This window comes from Physeter macrocephalus, chromosome 12, assembly GCF_002837175.3.
Source record: "Physeter macrocephalus isolate SW-GA chromosome 12, ASM283717v5, whole genome shotgun sequence".
Classification (NCBI taxonomy): domain Eukaryota; kingdom Metazoa; phylum Chordata; class Mammalia; order Artiodactyla; family Physeteridae; genus Physeter; species Physeter macrocephalus.
Window position 1 is genome coordinate 21,349,766 of NC_041225.1, and position 17,926 is coordinate 21,367,691.

The following is a 17,926-nucleotide window of genomic DNA, read 5'->3' on the forward strand; positions in this document are numbered from 1 at the left end:
CCATGCACATATGGTCACCTTATCTTTGATAACAGAAGCAAGAATATACAGTGGCGAAAAGACAGCCTCTTCAATAACTGGTGCTGGGAAAACTGGACAGCTGCATGTAAAAGAATGAAATTAGAACACTCCCTAACACCATACACAAAAATAAACTCAAAATGGATTAAAGACCTAAATGTAAGGCCAGACACTATCAAACTCTTAGAGGAAAGCATAGGCAGAACACTCCATGACATAAATTACAGCAAGATCCTTTTTGACCCACCTCCTAGAGAAATGGAAATAAAAACAAAAATCAACACATGGGACCTAATGAAACTTAAAACCTTTTGCACAGCCAAGGAAACCATAAACAAGATGAAAAGACAGCCCTCTGAATGGAAGAAAATACTTGCAAACAAAGCAAGTGACAAAGGATTAATCTCCAAAATTTACAAGCAGCTCATGCAGCTCAATATCAAAAAAACAAACAACCCAATCCAAAAATGGGCAGAAGACCTAAATAGACATTTCTCCAAAGAGGATATACAGACTGCCAACAAACACATGAAAGGATGCTCAACATCACTAATCATTAGTGAAGTGCATATCAGAACTACAGTGAGGTATCACTTCACACCAGTCAGAATGGCCGTTGTCAAAAAATCTACAAACAATAAATGCTGGAGAGGGTGTGGAGAAAAGGGAACCCTCTTGCACTGTTACTCAGTTATAAAAAGAAACACAACTGAGTTATTTGTAGTGAGGTAGGTGGACCTAGAGACTGTCATACACAGTGAAGTAAGTCAGAAAGAGAAAAACAAATACCGTATGTTAACACATATATATGGAATCTAAAAAACAAAAAAAAAAATGGTTCTGAAGAACCTAAGGGCAGGATAGGAATAAAGACACAGACATAGAGAATGGACTTGAGGACACGGGGAGGGAAGGGTAAGCTGGGATGAAGTGAGAGAGTGGCATGGAAATATATACACTACCAATTGTAAAATAAGTAGCTAGTGGGAAGCAGCTGCATAGCACAGGGAGATCAGCTCCATCTCTAAGTCTGTATGAATTATATCTCTCAGCTGGTCTCTCAGGGTGCCACCCCTCAGAGCAGACTTTGTCAAGTGTGTAGGGGGTGATTTTATCCCCCAGGGAACATCTGACAACATCTGAAGACATGTTAGGTTGTCACAGCTTGGGAGGGAGATGCTACTGGCGTGTAGAGACCAAGGACAATTAAGTATCCTATTATGCCCAGGAGTGCTCCCCACAGCAAAGAATTATCCAGCCCAAAATGTCAACAGTGCAGAGACTAGAATCCCTGCCCTAGAGATCCATCTACATCTCTGGGCAATAAGTACTTTGCACCACTGTCTTTGGGAGGTTTCTCCTTTGGATACAGCATCCCTCCAAGCCCGGCCTCTGTGCGTGCTCCCAGGCCTGGCCTGCATCCCCAGCCTCCTGTCTGCAACGTTAGAGTAGGCCATTCCTGGAACATGCTCTTTCTTCCAGAAAGAACGTGTGCTTCTTTGTATAGTAAGAGAATTTAAATTTTCTATTTCCAATCACAATTTATATTTTGATACTGGCTAAATGTATCTGTTTTCCAATAATATTTCTCCTAGATTTATAGAAGTTCCTAGTGAATCCTAAATGAACTCATGGAAAAATGATACCTCTAAATACAGAAATCACTAGACATGTCAGCAGTGCTGGTCATGGTTTATACTCCATTCAAAACATCTTTAGGCAGTCCAGAGAGATCATCAGACCTCAGATTTACTGTTCATCCATTGTTTCATTCATTCTTCACAATTCTTGTTTGTGATAAGACCTATTCTGCTGTATTGCTGAGAAACTGCTAGTTATCAAAGAGCTAATTCAACGGAATTCTTTTTTAGACCTTAACAATGTTTAAGAAGAAATAATAATTGTTTCTATAGCTATAAGTCTATTCCTTTAATAACTAGATGTCATTGAGAAAACCCAACACTTGACATGTAATTTTTCTTTTTTAAATCAAGAATATTAACTTTTCCTGAAACCATTATGCTTATTAGTAGCAAGAATCTTGTCACACATTCTCATGTCCTTTATACTCCCTTGTTATAAGAAGAGGATTAAAATCACTTAAATAGAGCAACAGTGAGAGTCAAAGGGAACTATTTCCTGATTTTTTTCTAGCTCCCAAGGAGAATTAACCAATATGGCTCACACAATACAGATTTATATTCTTATCAATTGACCAAGTAGTACTTAGCTTAAGGAAAATATGAACCAAATGAGAAGTACCCCTATTATGATGGTACTAAAAATACAAAGAAAAATAGCATGGTCCAAGACTTTTAGAATTTCAGGCTAGTCAGTAAACATGCATATCCAACACTTCATAGGCAGTATAACAAATTCCACAAGAAGATATAGTATTTTATTACAACTAGTCTCAAAAAGGGGAAATAGGTCTTCAGATCGCCTGTTAGAAAGAAAGTAACATTTTGGTACTCAAAATTAAATGTTCTGAGCTCAATTGTTATTCAAATTAATTCAACAAATATTCATTGAACCTCCACTATGTTCCAGAAGCCACAATACACTTAATGGGGTTTACCAAGAACAGTACCACTGTATTCATTACCTTAAAATAGTTTACCCCCTAGACTGGCTGGGATTGAATTCCTTCTCTAGCATCACCGAACTCTGGCTAGTGAGAAATTATTTAACCTGACATTGGAAAGAAAAGGATAAAGTCATGATTTGGCTCGCAGAGTTGTTGTAAGCATGGAGGATAAATGTAAAGTTCTGAGAAGAGCAGCCAGAGTGTTGTATGTGCACAACTCAATATGCAAACTGTTAACTAGATTCTGTATAAGGCAAGTAGAGGTAAGTGCAACAGTGATCATTTTTAGCCTGGAACCCTCCAAAATCAGCAGAGAATAAATTCAAGTGAATTGCCAACCCACCGTAACCCAATGTAAAATGAGCCCATGACAAAGGTGGGCAAAATATTCTTGCAGCTCCAAAAACAAGGCGGAAAGAATTACTGGCTGTAGTTGGACCCACAATTTATTACTGAGTTCTGGTGTTTGCGAAGGATGATGTAGTCTTAATGAACGTTTTGCAATCACCATTCACCTACACTCCAACACACCAGAAAGATTAGGTGTGAGATGCAAAAACAAACTGGAGAATATCTCCTAATTTCTTTACAGAAGCTCATGCCTCCTCAAGTAACTAATTTTTTCTCTGTCCAGGAAGAGTAGCTTCCAGAGCTTCTCAAGTTCTTCTGTAAACTAAAAGCCAAAACCAAAGAAAAAAAGCTATAATCTGAGAGGTAGAAATGAGGCAATTTGAGGTCTCCCTTTAATAAGCAGCAAACTGGCTTATTTAAGATTAGCTTTAAAAAGGATAGATTATTTAGTGGTAGAACAGGAATAAGGTAAGAATGCCTTGCTGAAGCACTTGAAGCATTATTAAGTGGTCCAAATCTGTGTCTGTTGAATGAATGAATGAATAAAATGTGGCATATGTAAAATGGAATCTTATTCAGCCATAAAAAGAAGGAAATCCTGCCATTTGCGACAACATGGATGAGCCTGGGAGACATTACACCAAGTGAAATAAGGCAAACACAGAAAGATACACTGTATGATCTCACTCATATGTGGAATCAAGAAAGTCGAACTCATAGACGTGGAGAATAGAACAGTGGCTGGGGCGTGGGAGTTGGGAAGATGTTGGTCAAGGGATACAGATTTTCAGTGATAACATGAATAAATTCTGGGAATCTTATGTACAGCATGGTGATTATAGCTAATAACATTGTATTGGATATTTGAAATTTGCTAGGAGTAGATCTTAAGTGTTCTCACCAGACACAGGAAGAAAGGTAACTATGTGAGGTGATAGATGTAATGTTTCATTGTGGTAATCATTCCATTATGTATAGGTTTTCAAATCCTCAAATTATGCACTTTAGACAGAGTTTTTATTTGTCAATTACCTCAATAAAGTTGGAAATTAACTGGACTAAGAAAAAATACATCATTTCCAAAAGGTGATAACTTCACAGTTTTGGAAACTGTAGACAGTGAAATATTCCTTAAGAAAGAAAAATGTGTTGTTGAGATGTTTTAAATTGACGGAAACATAAGAAATAAGAAGGTACAGAGAACATCAACGTAACTCAACACCACAACAAAGAATAGAAAACATGTGCATGAAATTATGCTTATACACATGAAGCAAATAGGTCAAGTTTTCACTTTTCCATTTGTTAGAACAAGGGCATAGGGTAAATGAAGAAGCTTCTTATAAAGAAAGTATCTAGAACTTGAAATAATCCAATGAGAAAAATTCTCAAACGTGGCTTTACTAGGATATTATTTTTAAAAGAATGATTCCCCAAGGCAGTTCTACTGCCAGGTTCTAAGAGTAAAGTGAAAGACCACTGACCTTGAACTAGACCTGAATACTCTACAACCTAACCTAACAAAAAGTAAGGTTTGGTCTTAAGGCTGCAATGTGCGGCATCTATTTAAAACGAAATAACAAAACTGTACTGCGCTACATTTTTCTCTTCCTGCTTATTGTATATTTGCAAGCAGTTTTTTAATACTTGTAATTTGGGAATTAAGTCTTTTATTTTTTTGGAATGCCTAAGAATGCCTAGCATGGGTGTTTAACAAAACAAAATTAAGGAATGGTGGAGAGTTGGACTTCTAGAATGCTGGCTTCCATCAGTAAAACTAGCTAGAGTGTGTTCTCCCCAAATAAAAATATCTCTTTCTTTCTAAATTCTATGAATGCTTTACTGTTATACATTGTATGTTCTTAAAACTTGCAAAACTAAACATCTGAAAGGATAAGATCTCGAAGAATCTCTCCACAGGTTACTTATTTTTAAAAGGGAAAAAGGAGAAAGTTTGCCCTTATAAGGGACACATCTCACAGTTACCACCTTAACATACTGATCAGGAAAAGCAGGCAATAACCAGTTTTGGTGAGGATGTGGAGAAATCGGACCAGGCACACATGGCTGGTGGGAATGTCAAATGGTGAAGCCACTTCCTAAAACAGTTTGCCAGTTCCTGAAAAAGTGAAACACCAGCAGCTCCACTCCTGAATATATAACCCCAATCATTGAGAACAAGTCCACACAAAATGGAAACAACCCAATCGTCTGTCGATTGATGAAGGGAGAAATAATATATGATGCATACGTACAGTGGGATATTATTCAGCTGCAAAGAAGGACTGAAGTACTGATACCTGCTACAACATGGATGAAACTTGAAAACATTTTGCTAAGAGAAAAACCATATACAAAATACTACATATTGTATAATTCAATATGTATGTCAAATGTCCAGAATAGGCAAATCTAGGGATTCAGAAAGTATAGGGATTGCTAGGGGCCGATGGTGGAAAAAATGTCTGCTAATGTGTACAAATGAGGCTTATTTCTGAGAGGATTAAAATGTTCTGGAACGAAATAGTGAAGATGCTTGCACAACTTTGTGATTATACTAAAAGTCACTGAATTGTACACATTGAAAGTGCAAATTTTATGACATGCAAGTTATTTTTTAATAAAAAAATTGAGGGCCATTCTGGAAAACATCTGGTCTAACCTCTTAAAAAGTGTCTACATCACGAAGACAAAAAAATTGGCCAACTGTTCTAGTTTTAAAGAGTATATAAATGAGACACATGTTATTTATTCCTATATAAACAGGAAAAATAGATAAGACTTTATTTCGATGATTGACACTGCATATTAGATACTATTAGTTTCGTATCAATGTTAAATTTCCTGAGCATAACCCTTATATTGTGATGGTTTAGGAAAACGTCTTTGTTCTTTGGAGATACGTTTAGATTTCAGGGTTTTGGTACTCTGATGCCTGCAACTCTCAAATGATTCAACAACAATAATTTTAAAAATTACATATAAAGAGGTAAAGCAAATGTAGCAAGATGTTAGTAATTGGTGAATCTAGGTAGAGGTATGTGGGCATTTAATTTACTATCTTTAATTGTTTTTTTGCTGGAGATGTTTTACTTCTCAAAATAAAAAGTGGGGAAAATAAATAAGATGATAGGGTCAAAATAATTATCAATAGATAGTCCAATGTTGCTAATCACGCTTCAAGGCATCATCTGTGCAACGGCAGTTGGAGGCCACCTTGCCTAGAACAAAGATTTTTAGTTTTTAGAGTCTAGTGGCTGCGGTGTTACACCTGCCTTTTAAAAGTCTTTCACGTTTTAAAAGTTTGTGTATACGTTGCAGTCACCTTCAAATGAAATGTCTCAGCATCTCTGTTTACGTGGTGTCCCTCTCAACATTTGATAAGGAACAGGACTTTGGTTAAAGAACAAGTTAACTTCTCTATTATTTGAGAAGAAGGTTGTAAGCCATTAAGCACTGTTAACAGCAATGCGCAGCGGACATAGAGTCCAGAGAAAAGTTAGGAATATCCTCAGTCAAGCAGTGCAATCGACGCTGGATTCCTTTTTGTGCTCTGAGTCCTCCGTGATGCAGAAGCCTCCCTGTCACTTGTCACAGAGATGAGAGGTCCACATTTCTGTAGCCCCTCCTGCTGAGGCCATCTCCTCTAATGGGGACACTGAGGATGAAAAAATTGTGCCCCCCCCCGCCCCGCTGAAAAATGCCTTTTTCCCACAAACACAGAATTACCTATCCCCACTAGACCTAATAATAAAGCACAAACTAGGGAGGGACATTCTAACAAGAGGAAAACAACCACCTTCCCCGTGGATGGATAATGATTCAAAGCCTCTTAAGAGATTTTTCTCACTCATATTTTTCTGACCCCTATGTGTTTCCTGTATTCAACATAGAGCGTGTTTCCTCTTGTATTACCGTGTACTTGTTGCACTCAAATGAGAGGAAACACTGTGCATTGTATGTTATTATTTTATGTAAGAATCAGACATTCTTTTCTTTCTTATTTTTTTTCCCCCTGGTCTTGCCAAATGTCTCCGGGTTTTTTGTTTTCCTTTTCCTTTTGTTTGTTTTGTTCTGTTTTTAAATTTAATTTTATTTTTTTTTCATGGAAAGGCATTTTATTTTAAATATAGTATTGTGTACATGTCAATCCCAATTGCTAGGGCACAGAAACAAAGAGAGGAAATTATTACTGGGCATTGGATCTAGACATAATAATACTTCAATCCAATTGTTCTGTGAACATGTCACTGGGTTACCCTAGACACACAGAGTCCAGCAGGTGAAATTGAAATGCTGATGGATGCGAGAAAGGTCCCGAATCCAGAGAGTGTTATTCATCCTCAGGGGTACTTCTGACCATGTCCTGTATGGAAGACTTCATGCTCCAAGTTGATGGGGAAAAATAAAGTCAGAGTATCTGCCTAAGCCATCAAAAATAAAATAAAGCAATATTAAGGCTACACTTCCGTAAGATTTCTTTGATGAAAACAATAATAATAATTTTGAAGACCAGTGACCTCTTTAATAGGTGTGACTCAAGCACAGAGTTCTTAGGTTTTGCATCAGATATTTTTTACGTGCCAGGGTTAGACAAAGCGCTTGTGGACTTTGCACACGCCTCTGCTCTTCCTGGGACTGATTCTTTCTCCCCATGTGCACACGGTCACTCAAACTGCTTCCTCCCTCTCCCACCCACACAGGAAACCCTGTCTGGTGAACCCTCCCCACGTCTGCGGGTGCCGGCGTAGCCTCTGCAGGCAGGGGTGACCTTGGGTGACAAGAAGCTCCAGCGTGTGGTAGGTTAATACTCCAGGTGACTCTCGCAGGTGTTTCAAAAGTGAATGCAAACTTAAAAGAACATAATGAACTTATCTCCGAAACAGAAATAGAGTTACAGATGTAGAAAGCGAACTGACTGTTACCAAGGGGGTAAAGAGGGGGAGGGATACTTTGGGAGACTGCGATTGATGTATATACACTACTGTATAAAAAATAGATAACTAATAAGAACCTACTTGTACAGCACAGGGAACTCTACTCAATACTCTGCAATGTTCTATATGGAAAAAGAATCTAAAAAAGTGGATGCATGTATATGTATAACTGATTCACTTTGCTGTACACCTGAAACTAATGCAACATTGTAAACCAACTGTACTCCAATTAAAAAAAAAGAACATAATCAAACTGAATTTTCTAAGACTTTCCCCACCTATTTTTAAGGAAGAATTATTGGTTTTGAAATGAAGAAAAAAAAGTTTCTCTACGTTTTGTGTGATGGTTCAGCTAAATCCAAGTATGCTTGCCCTGTTTTATGCACTTTCATTCTTACGGAAGCCGCCAGTAACATGGATTTAATTACATTTTCTAAATTACCTGGACTTGATCGATTGCTTTCATGTTTATAATTAGATTATTTATTTATTTACTATCTGCCTGGCTCCCACCCCTAGACATTCTGATTTAATTCCTGTGTTTGTGACCTGGGCATGGAGAGGTTTTTTTTTTTTTTTTAAAGTCCCATTAGGTGATTCTAATTTTCAGCAAATTTCGGGAAGAACTGGATAAGAAAATATCTTTATATTTTACTTTATGCCTTTATTCACTGTTGTCATGTGGAAATACACCAAGAAATATTTCAGGAATAAAACACTCTGCGTCCTCCTTTATTATATGTGATATACAAATATATGTGATATGAAGTAGAAAGAGAATGACAAAGCACATGGGACAAACCATAATCAATTGGTAAATCTGGAAAAAGGAAGTATGGGGGTCCCAGGTGCCATTCTAACATATTTTCTGCCAATTTGAAATTATATCAAAATGAAAGTTAACAAAAATAATCCCAACACTTACTTCTTCAAAGAATATTGGATGCACACACCTTAGCCTTTTCCTTTCTCTATTCAGCAATAATTTTTTCTCTCTTCTTTTTTTTTTTTAACTTTTTAGTGTTAATATAAGCAAATTATACCTGTTCTTACAGATCAGACATACAAATATTTTACTGAAGTGCCATGGACTCATAATAACTACGTGTACAAATCTTTTCAAATCTTACATTTACTAACACTCAACAATTTTCAAAAAAAATTGAGACCAATTATTTCATTTGGTTTCTTCAAAATTCTAAGGAAATGGTTATGGTAAGAATTATGATGCCCATTTTACCAATGAGAAAACTGAAAGTCATGGGGAATGATTACTTGACCACATTTCCAGAGCTGGCAGGTTCTGAAGAAACTGACATCGACCTCTGTGTCCTGCAATGCAGGGATTCCCATGCAGGGCAGTTCCCTGTATGTTTTGTAGATCACTGTATTAGTTTCCTATGGCTGCTATAACAAATTACTACACATTCATGACTTAACACACATTTATTACTTTATAGTTCTAGAGGTCGGAAACTGAAAATGGGTCCCAGGACTCCACTCTCACAGGGGGCTCTGTGGTAGAATCTACTTCCTCTCCTTTTTCCAGCTCGTAAGGGTCTAAGTTCCTTACCCCATGGCCCTTTCCCCCATCTTCAAAGCTAGTATTGTAACATCTTCTCTCTGACCTCCTGCCTCTCTCTCACAGGGACCCTTGTGATTTTATCAGGCCCATTTCAATAATCCAGGATAGTCTTCCATCTCAAGATATTTAATCACATCTGCAAAGTCTATTTTTCTATATAAGGTAACACATTCACAGGTTCCAGGGATTAGGACTGGGAAATGTTTAGGGAACCATTATTCAGCAAACCATAATCTTCTTATAAAAACCTCATCCACATACCGAAAGCTTCTGATTAGCTTTTCAGTACCTCTTATTTATTTTATAATTAATGGACATTTGAGAAAATCCTCATTATTAGGAAGAGAATACAAAAAAAGTCAGAAATAATAAAAATATAAAAAATAATGCAGATGCAGAAGAAAAGTTCAAATAAAATTCTCTATAATTAGTATCGATAAAAATCAGCATATTTAGGTGGAATTTTTGTCCATTAAGCATGGTTTGCTGTGAGAAAAGCACATCTAAACCAAATGTATAATAATTGAAATAAGAAATCCAAGAGAAAGATTGGACTCAAAAGATATCGCTGAAAATAAAAACAAAAATAAGAATTTGAAATACGAGGAAAAAAAAGTAATAAAATTAGAAATTAATTGAGGTGGTGCAACATCTGACTAAAGGAATTTTAGAAAATGAAAAAGAGACAATTATCAAAAAAAAAAGAAAAAGAAAGAAAAAAAGAGGAACAATTCTCTATGAATTTCAGAAAGAGAGAGTATGAGACTCTAGATTTAAAATGCTCGGGGCATTGATAAATTGATAATTTTCATAACTCAGGGCATGAAAATAATATTCCAAAAGAAAGAGCAAATAGCTCCCTCAGAAATGATTGGCATCAGAACAGCTTTAGATTTTTCAAGCAATAATGAATGCTCTGGAAAAAATTTTACTACTGCCTTTAAATTTTTGCGAAGACTTTCGGCCTAGAATTTGATACCAACACGGTAAAACAAGAGTAATGGTTGAATTAACGTTTTTTAGATATTCAGGTGTATTTCAGATATGCAAAGACAAAAATAGCTTGACATCCCACAAACCCTTCCCTAGCAAAGACTGTAGGATGTTCTTTGGCAGATAAGAGCATGAAGCTGAAGCTCAGGAAGTTCAGGAAGCTGAAGTTCAGGAAATTCTGAGTCCTCACACAATAAAACACCAAAAACTTACCTTGAAATGAAACGGGGACAGCAGATCTGGAGAGCAACCAGTAAAAATGGGAAGAGGAATCACAGTGTTGCGTGATGTAGATCTTCAGGAGGGGAGCGGAGAGATTACTTGCATCTTTAACAAGTTCCCAGGTGCTGCTTCTTCTGCTGTTTTGGGTACCCCACTTCCATAGCCACTGTCTGGGGGGGTCTCCTCTGGGGCTGAGGGTTTTTTGCTGGCTGCGGAAGTACAGCAGACCAGTTGCAGAGGGCAAACCAGAAGTGCCACGGAATCAGCAACCCTCAAATTGGAGGGAGTTGCTTTGTAAATACCCGAGCTTCCTTGCCCTTAGGTAGGAAACCTCTGAATCTCCAGATGGGTAATTGACTTGAGGATGAATTCTTTATTGGCTTCTCTCTCTTCCTTGTGTCACTTCACTAATTCTCTACCATTGTTTCTTGAAATAACCTCGCCGAAAAGCTACTTACACGTGAATGGCTCAGATTCAGCTTCCGGGAGAACCCAAACCTTAATAGGTAGTGCTCAAGAAGATTAGTTTAATTAAATGAGTATAAACACAATTAAAAACAAAAAAACTTCACAGCAGTCCATTAAAATACCTTTGTATAGGCATCTGTTCACTTTTCTTACACACGCTGCTGTTCAAATGGTTCACCTGCTGCCCACGAATTAACAGTGATGCTGTATTAGAACTGCTTTTTAGAATGATTTTAGAAATCACGTGATAGTCATTTGATTCATTTTCCTCATTTTTGAAAGCTAATTGCCAATTTGTATCATTGAAATTTGAGTGGTCCTGTGGAAAGTAAAATATAATTGTATTTATTTACCAGCTAGGAAATTGTTGACAGGCTCACAACTGCCACAAAAACCAGAGAAGGAAATTTAAATGATTTTTATTGATGCAGACTTCCAAGGGGTAACATTTCACCACACTAATCTGGGAACAAGGAAATCTGTCAAACAGGAAGCACTTTTAAACGCTGAGACATGAGAATAACGCGCGTCAGCTTTCCTTGGTGGACAAAGTGAGAACGAAAGGTTTAGATCCTTAAAGAAAAGAGAAAGAAGTGCTTTTCAAAGCCTGGGTGATACTGCAGGTGACAGGGACCCCGTTGCCTGAGGGCACTTCCGTGGGCCACTGCAGCCTTCCTCCCTCATGCTGGTGAAAAGGTGGTTTTATCCTCAGGCAAAGCTACATGGATTCAGTGAAAAACCCTTCCGAACATCAGATGCTATGTCACAGTGCTGCACGCTGCCTTCTCGCCGAGCTTATAATGAGTTTTCCTCACTGCTGTTACCTGAGCCCCAAAATGCACATTAAAGGACACTGTCAATTAACATTTGGATCAAAATGTGACCTGCATTATGACTGACAGGATTTCGTGGAGACAGTCCTGCAGAGCCCAAATGTCTACTCATATATTTTCAACCCTCAATTACTAACAAGGTATAATGTTCAATTAAAAGGAGGCAATCCTTTGGGACCCACAGAAACATGAGAATTCTGCATATTACTAGTAGTTATGTGATATCACTTAGTGGCTCGGCAATTTCTTTTTAGTGCTGCTCATTTCAGAATCAAGAGAGATGCGGAAAACTTGGGCTCAAGTCCCCTGACTTTGTTCCTGAGAAGCCAGACCACCTTGGCTGAATTTTGCCCCCTCTTGGCCCCTGCCCCCCACCCCAGCCAGTCTCTTTCTCCATTAAAAAAAAGAGGTTGACTGCATGACCTCAAAGGCCACTCCTAATTCACAATCACTTACCTCTCTCTTGTCAACTTCTGATGAGCTTTCAAGAGAGAAGGGAGCAAGACAGGGCAGGAGAAAGACTGGCATTTATCCAAGAGAAAAGATAAAAATAGCAAAACCCATAAAACCTAACGACGTAAATATAATTTTAAAATAGGCCTATGTGACTTCACATAATTTTTCCTTTCATTTAGGTGGAGCTGGGTGTCCACAGGTTTGTCCCATCTGTGTAGGATGAAGGAATGGTTCGCCCCTAAGTCACACACGTAAATGTGGTCTGGGCAGCGTTTCCCATTCCTGCTCTGACAGGTATAAAGCTTGGAAATTTTACACCAGTCTTCACAGCAAATTTTTAAAAATGAAAGACGTGAAAATCAAGGACTTTTCTTGGACCCATCAGAGACCTGGGATAAACTACCACCTGAATATCTGGGGAGACAGGTACCTCCAGAGATCTGGAGTTGCAGCCATTATCTGCTTACGTGGAAACAAAGCCGTTGGAGCTATAAACTGGTGGGAACACACAGTGGTAATTCTGACAACTTGCTGGAAGCCGTGCATGCACCATCGTGAAAATAAAAGTTTTCAGGGGGCTGTAGTCTTGCAGGAGCACTGACTTTCATAGGCTTTACCTCCAGAAATCCTGTGGGTTCTCAGTGCGAGCATCTGAGCAAGATCTCAGCCTGGCTCTGGCAGGGGGAGGGGAAGAATAAATGAATGAACCCAGAGCCTTCTAGATAACAGAGGCCCACCTGCCAGGGAAAGACTGTGCCAGAGCCTATCCCATCTGGGAAGGGTATTTCCCTGACTCTGGTCACTTTCCACATTCCTGACTCCCCTAAAGGGACGAGAGCTAAGAAACACTGGTGAAGGACAAAGACTAGAGACAGAACGTGCTGAAAAATTTCATCCTTCCATGGTAGACATCTCCCTTCTCCAACACCTTACTGCTGCATGCAGGGCTCAAAGAGCTGCAAGACATGGGCTCCGTCTAAGACAAAGATTTGGGGAGATGTTGAAAGACAAGAGGGGGGACAAGGATGCTAGAAGAATGTGAAGGTTCTGGTAAACATTAAGCACAACTGACCTCCTAGCCAGGGTGACACAGATCCTCATACCATGGGTATGTACCACAGTCCCTAATGCTTGAAACACCATATTCAGATTTCAGGAAAAGAATTACAGAAATGATAGGACAAGAAGAAACTCAATCTGGAAAGACAAAGGCAGCATCAGAAACAAACTAAGGTGTACAGATTTTGGAATTATCAGAGAGTTTAAAATAACTGTGACTAAAATACTAAGGGCTCTAATAGAAAAAGTAGACAACATGAAAGAAGAGATAGGTGATAAAAACAGAGAGGTGGAAATAATAAGAAAGAATCAAAAGGAAACATGAAAAATCAAAAACATGGTAACAGAAATGAAGAATGCCTTTAATGGGTTTATCAATAACCTGGATTTGACCAAAAAATAAATCCATGAAGACATGCTGATAGGCACTTCCAAACTCATAATCAAAGAGAAAAAACAAAACAACAACAACAATGAAAAAGCAGAGTGGAACATCCAAGAAATGTGAGGCAAGTTCAAAAGATGTAACTTATACATAATTGGAATACCAGAGGGCTACAAAAGAGAGAACCGAGCAGAAATGTTTAGAGTAACATTGACCAAGAATTTTCATACCTTACTCCAAAATTAGCACCAGACATCAAACCACAGATCCAAGAATCACAAAGAACACCAAGCAGGATTAAAAAACAAGTAAACAAAAATCTACACTAGGCACATAATATTCCTATCAAAATTCCCACAGGAGAAATAAGTAATCTGAATTGCCTGTAACTGTTAAATACTTTGAATCGATAATTAATAACCTTCCATGAAATAAAGCACCAGGCCAAAATGGTTTCACTAGTGAATTCTACCGAACGTATTAGAAAGAATTTACCAATTCCCCAAAATCTCTTCCAAAAAGACAACAACAAAAAAAAAAACACAAAAAAACAGAGCGAACACCAAACACCATCCAACAGATTCTATGAAGCCATCATTACCTCACTCTAATATCAAAACTAGATAAAGACATTACAAGAAAGGACAACTACAGGCCTATTTCTCCCATGGGCATTGAAGCAAATATCCTTGACAAATACTAATTAATCAAATTCAACAATATATAAAAATAATTTTATACCACAACCTAGTGGGATTTTTTCATGTGAATGTCTATTTTGGCATTAAAAATCAATCAATACAATCCAGCATATCAACAGATTAAAGAAGAAAGAACATGTGATCATATCAATTAATCCAGAAAGAGCATTTGGCAAAATCCAATGCCCCTTCCCGAAAACAAAACAAAACAAAACAAAACAAAAAAAACAACCCTTCAGCAAACTGGAAATAGAAGGAAACACACTGACCTTGATATAGGACATCTAAAAATATTTTGCAGTTCTTAATCTTGAGAAACTACAAATTCCTGATCCAGTAAGATCAGGAATAAGGCAAGGATGTTCTTCCCTAAACCCTCACATCATACTGGAAGTCCTAACTGCTGTAATTAGATGAGTGAAAGGCAGAAAATATATACAGATTGGGAAGGAAGGGAAAAAAAACAGTTTTTCTCCACAGATGACTTGATTGTCTATGTAGAATATCTAAAGAATGGACAAAATAACTCCTGGAACTGATATATCACTTAAAATCGTGCCAAAAGAGGGAAATACATGGGCATAAAACTAACAAAATATGTCAAGGAACTAGATGTAGAAAATGAGAAAAATGTTATGAAAAAAGTCAAAGACAATCTAAATAAATGGAGAAATATTTCATGTTAAAGATATTAGAAGACTCAATATTATTAAAATGACAGTTCTTCCCAACTTGATCTGTAAATTGAGCAAAATCTCAATTACAATTCCAGCAAGGTATTTTGTATGTATTAATTAACCTATTGAAAAGTTTACATGGAAAGCCCAAAGACCTATAATATTCAATGTCATCTTGGAAAAGGAGAGCAAATTTGAAGGAATCACACTGTCCAACTATGAGAATTACTGTGAAGTTACAATAATCAAGAAAGCATGGTATTGGTGAAAGAATAGACATGCAGATCAGTTAAACAGAATAAAGAGCCCAGTTACAGACCACAGAGTCCACTGATATGAGCGGTATCCCCTAGAATTTAATCAGTTATTAAAAGAGAAAATATACACGCCTCTTGAGTTGGACTGGCCTTCTAGTGAAGGTTATTTAAGAGCATTTGTGTGTGTGAGCATCTGCAGACATCAAAATCCAATTCTGATCTTCACTTTCAAACATTTCCTTGAATGTTACTGTTCAAGGAATAGGGAAGAAAATCTACATACATAACAGGGAACTGTCTCTTTTCTGGTTCAGACTGAAGGTTGTTCTCTTTTCATCTAGGCCCTCTTGATCATCATACTTTGCCTCTTACTGTTCCAGCTCACACTTAATGCTGTTCCGGTCTGTGTGGGTCTAAACTCGGGTGTCCACGTCCAAGATACAGGCCTAAATTACGAACCGTACAGAAATGCCTATCTCAGTCCCCAGCTTCTCAGATTGCAGACGCCCCAAGTTCCTCCTCCTCTCCCCCGCTTTTCTCTGTCACGGCTGCTCCAGCATCTTGGTGGTTTCCGAAACACACCAGGCTCACTGCTGTCACAGGGCACCACTGTCCCCTTTGTGGAAACTCCACAGCCCACGTATCCATGGAGGAAACTCCTCACTTTCTTCAGGTCTTTTCCCAAAAGTCACCTCCTCAGTCAGGCCTACCCAAGCGGCACTATCTTACATTTCAATGCGTCGCTTCTCTGGACATTTCTTATATTTCTTTACACTTTGTTTTTCACCTTAAGCGATAATCCCTAAAACACTGTGAATTTTTGCTTATATATCTTAGTTGTATATCTTTTTCACTGGGATAGACATTGTATGAGAGCAGGGATTTTTCCTCTGTGTCCTGGGTATATAAAAATGCCCTGCACATAGTAGGTTCTCAGTAAATGTCCCTTGAATGAATGAACTTTAAATAGTACAGTTCTCATTAACTCAATGACCAAAAAAAAAAAAAAAAGAGTCCGAAAAACCAAAAAACAACCGTCAGTTAGTGACTGACCTGGAATGATATATTTCTATTTGTCCAGCATCGATCTTTCTAATGTTGACTCTACATCAAGTGCCCAGTTGGTCTTTGCTCTCTTAGGGTAATGGGAATGGGCTGGATGGTTATAATTGGAGCAATTCCGAAATCTCCACGTGGGAGGTGCTTAGAAGCAACCATGGGAGAAAAAGAGGATAACAAAGGAAAAGGTTCATTTAGAGAAATTTGAGGGAAGCAAGGAAGAGGGATGAAAGGATAACTTGGGATTATATTCTGCAAAGTGAAATGACCTTGACGTTCCACTCAATGGACAAGCATGCAAGGCTTTTAAGCAGGACATGATTTTATTAAACCAGGATTTTTCTGCTGACAGGGAGGAGGTGGGATTGAGCATGGAGAGACAGGAGGCATGCCGGTAATGTTTCCATAACGAGATTAATGTATTTTAAAGGGAGGACATAAAGAAGTCAGTGAGTTTCCATCTGGATTTTTCTTAGTTTGGAAATCTTCTCAACTTCCTAACAGATTTTGTCGTGACCTTAGCGTATTGCTGAGTTAGCAGCCATTGATAGAAAAATTAAAATGTACTCTAAATATTTAAAAAATGTATTTCAAGTCGTGATAGAACATTTCCTTTGTCATATGGACATTTTATGAATCTACATAGGAATACTCCAAGTCTTGGAGAGTTTCCTCTGTTTTGTTGAGGTTTCTACCATCTGCATTTTGAATTTTGGTTATTAAGGTTGCAGCTTTGTGGCCTTCTCAGATTGCCAACATCTGCCTCCTTTATTTAGGCTTTTTCTTTTCTTTCCTTTCTTCTTCTTTTTTTTTTTTTTTTTTTTTTAGTATCCAGGATGAATTGAGTTTTAATGGATGGGACTGACTTTAACTTTGCCTTCTATTCAAAAATAAACTTTTTTTTTTTAATAGGAATCTAAACCTTTTCCTCTTACTCCATCCACTTGCTGGTAAGTAGGCATTTTGTAGAAATGTAATTCCTACAGAGGACCAATGCTTTTCTTTATTTAGCACAATTTACCTATTGCAGAGCACAGCGTACAGTTCTACAATGCATAATAATCATAATGGGCTACATAGACCCTTGGCTAGCTCTATTTTTGCATATGATTCATTTTAATTTCAGAAGCACAAAAGGGATTATGTCTCTATTGGAATGTCTTGAGTAAGCCCTACAGCAGGGGACCTGTGATGTCATTTGTTCTATGAAAAGCATGTATTCATCTATTATGGGCTGAATCTAAAATATAAATATAAGATACTAAAGGTTCTCTCGTTAAGAAACTGTCCTATGCATTTTTCTGCCCATTTAATAATCAGTACACATTTTCCCAT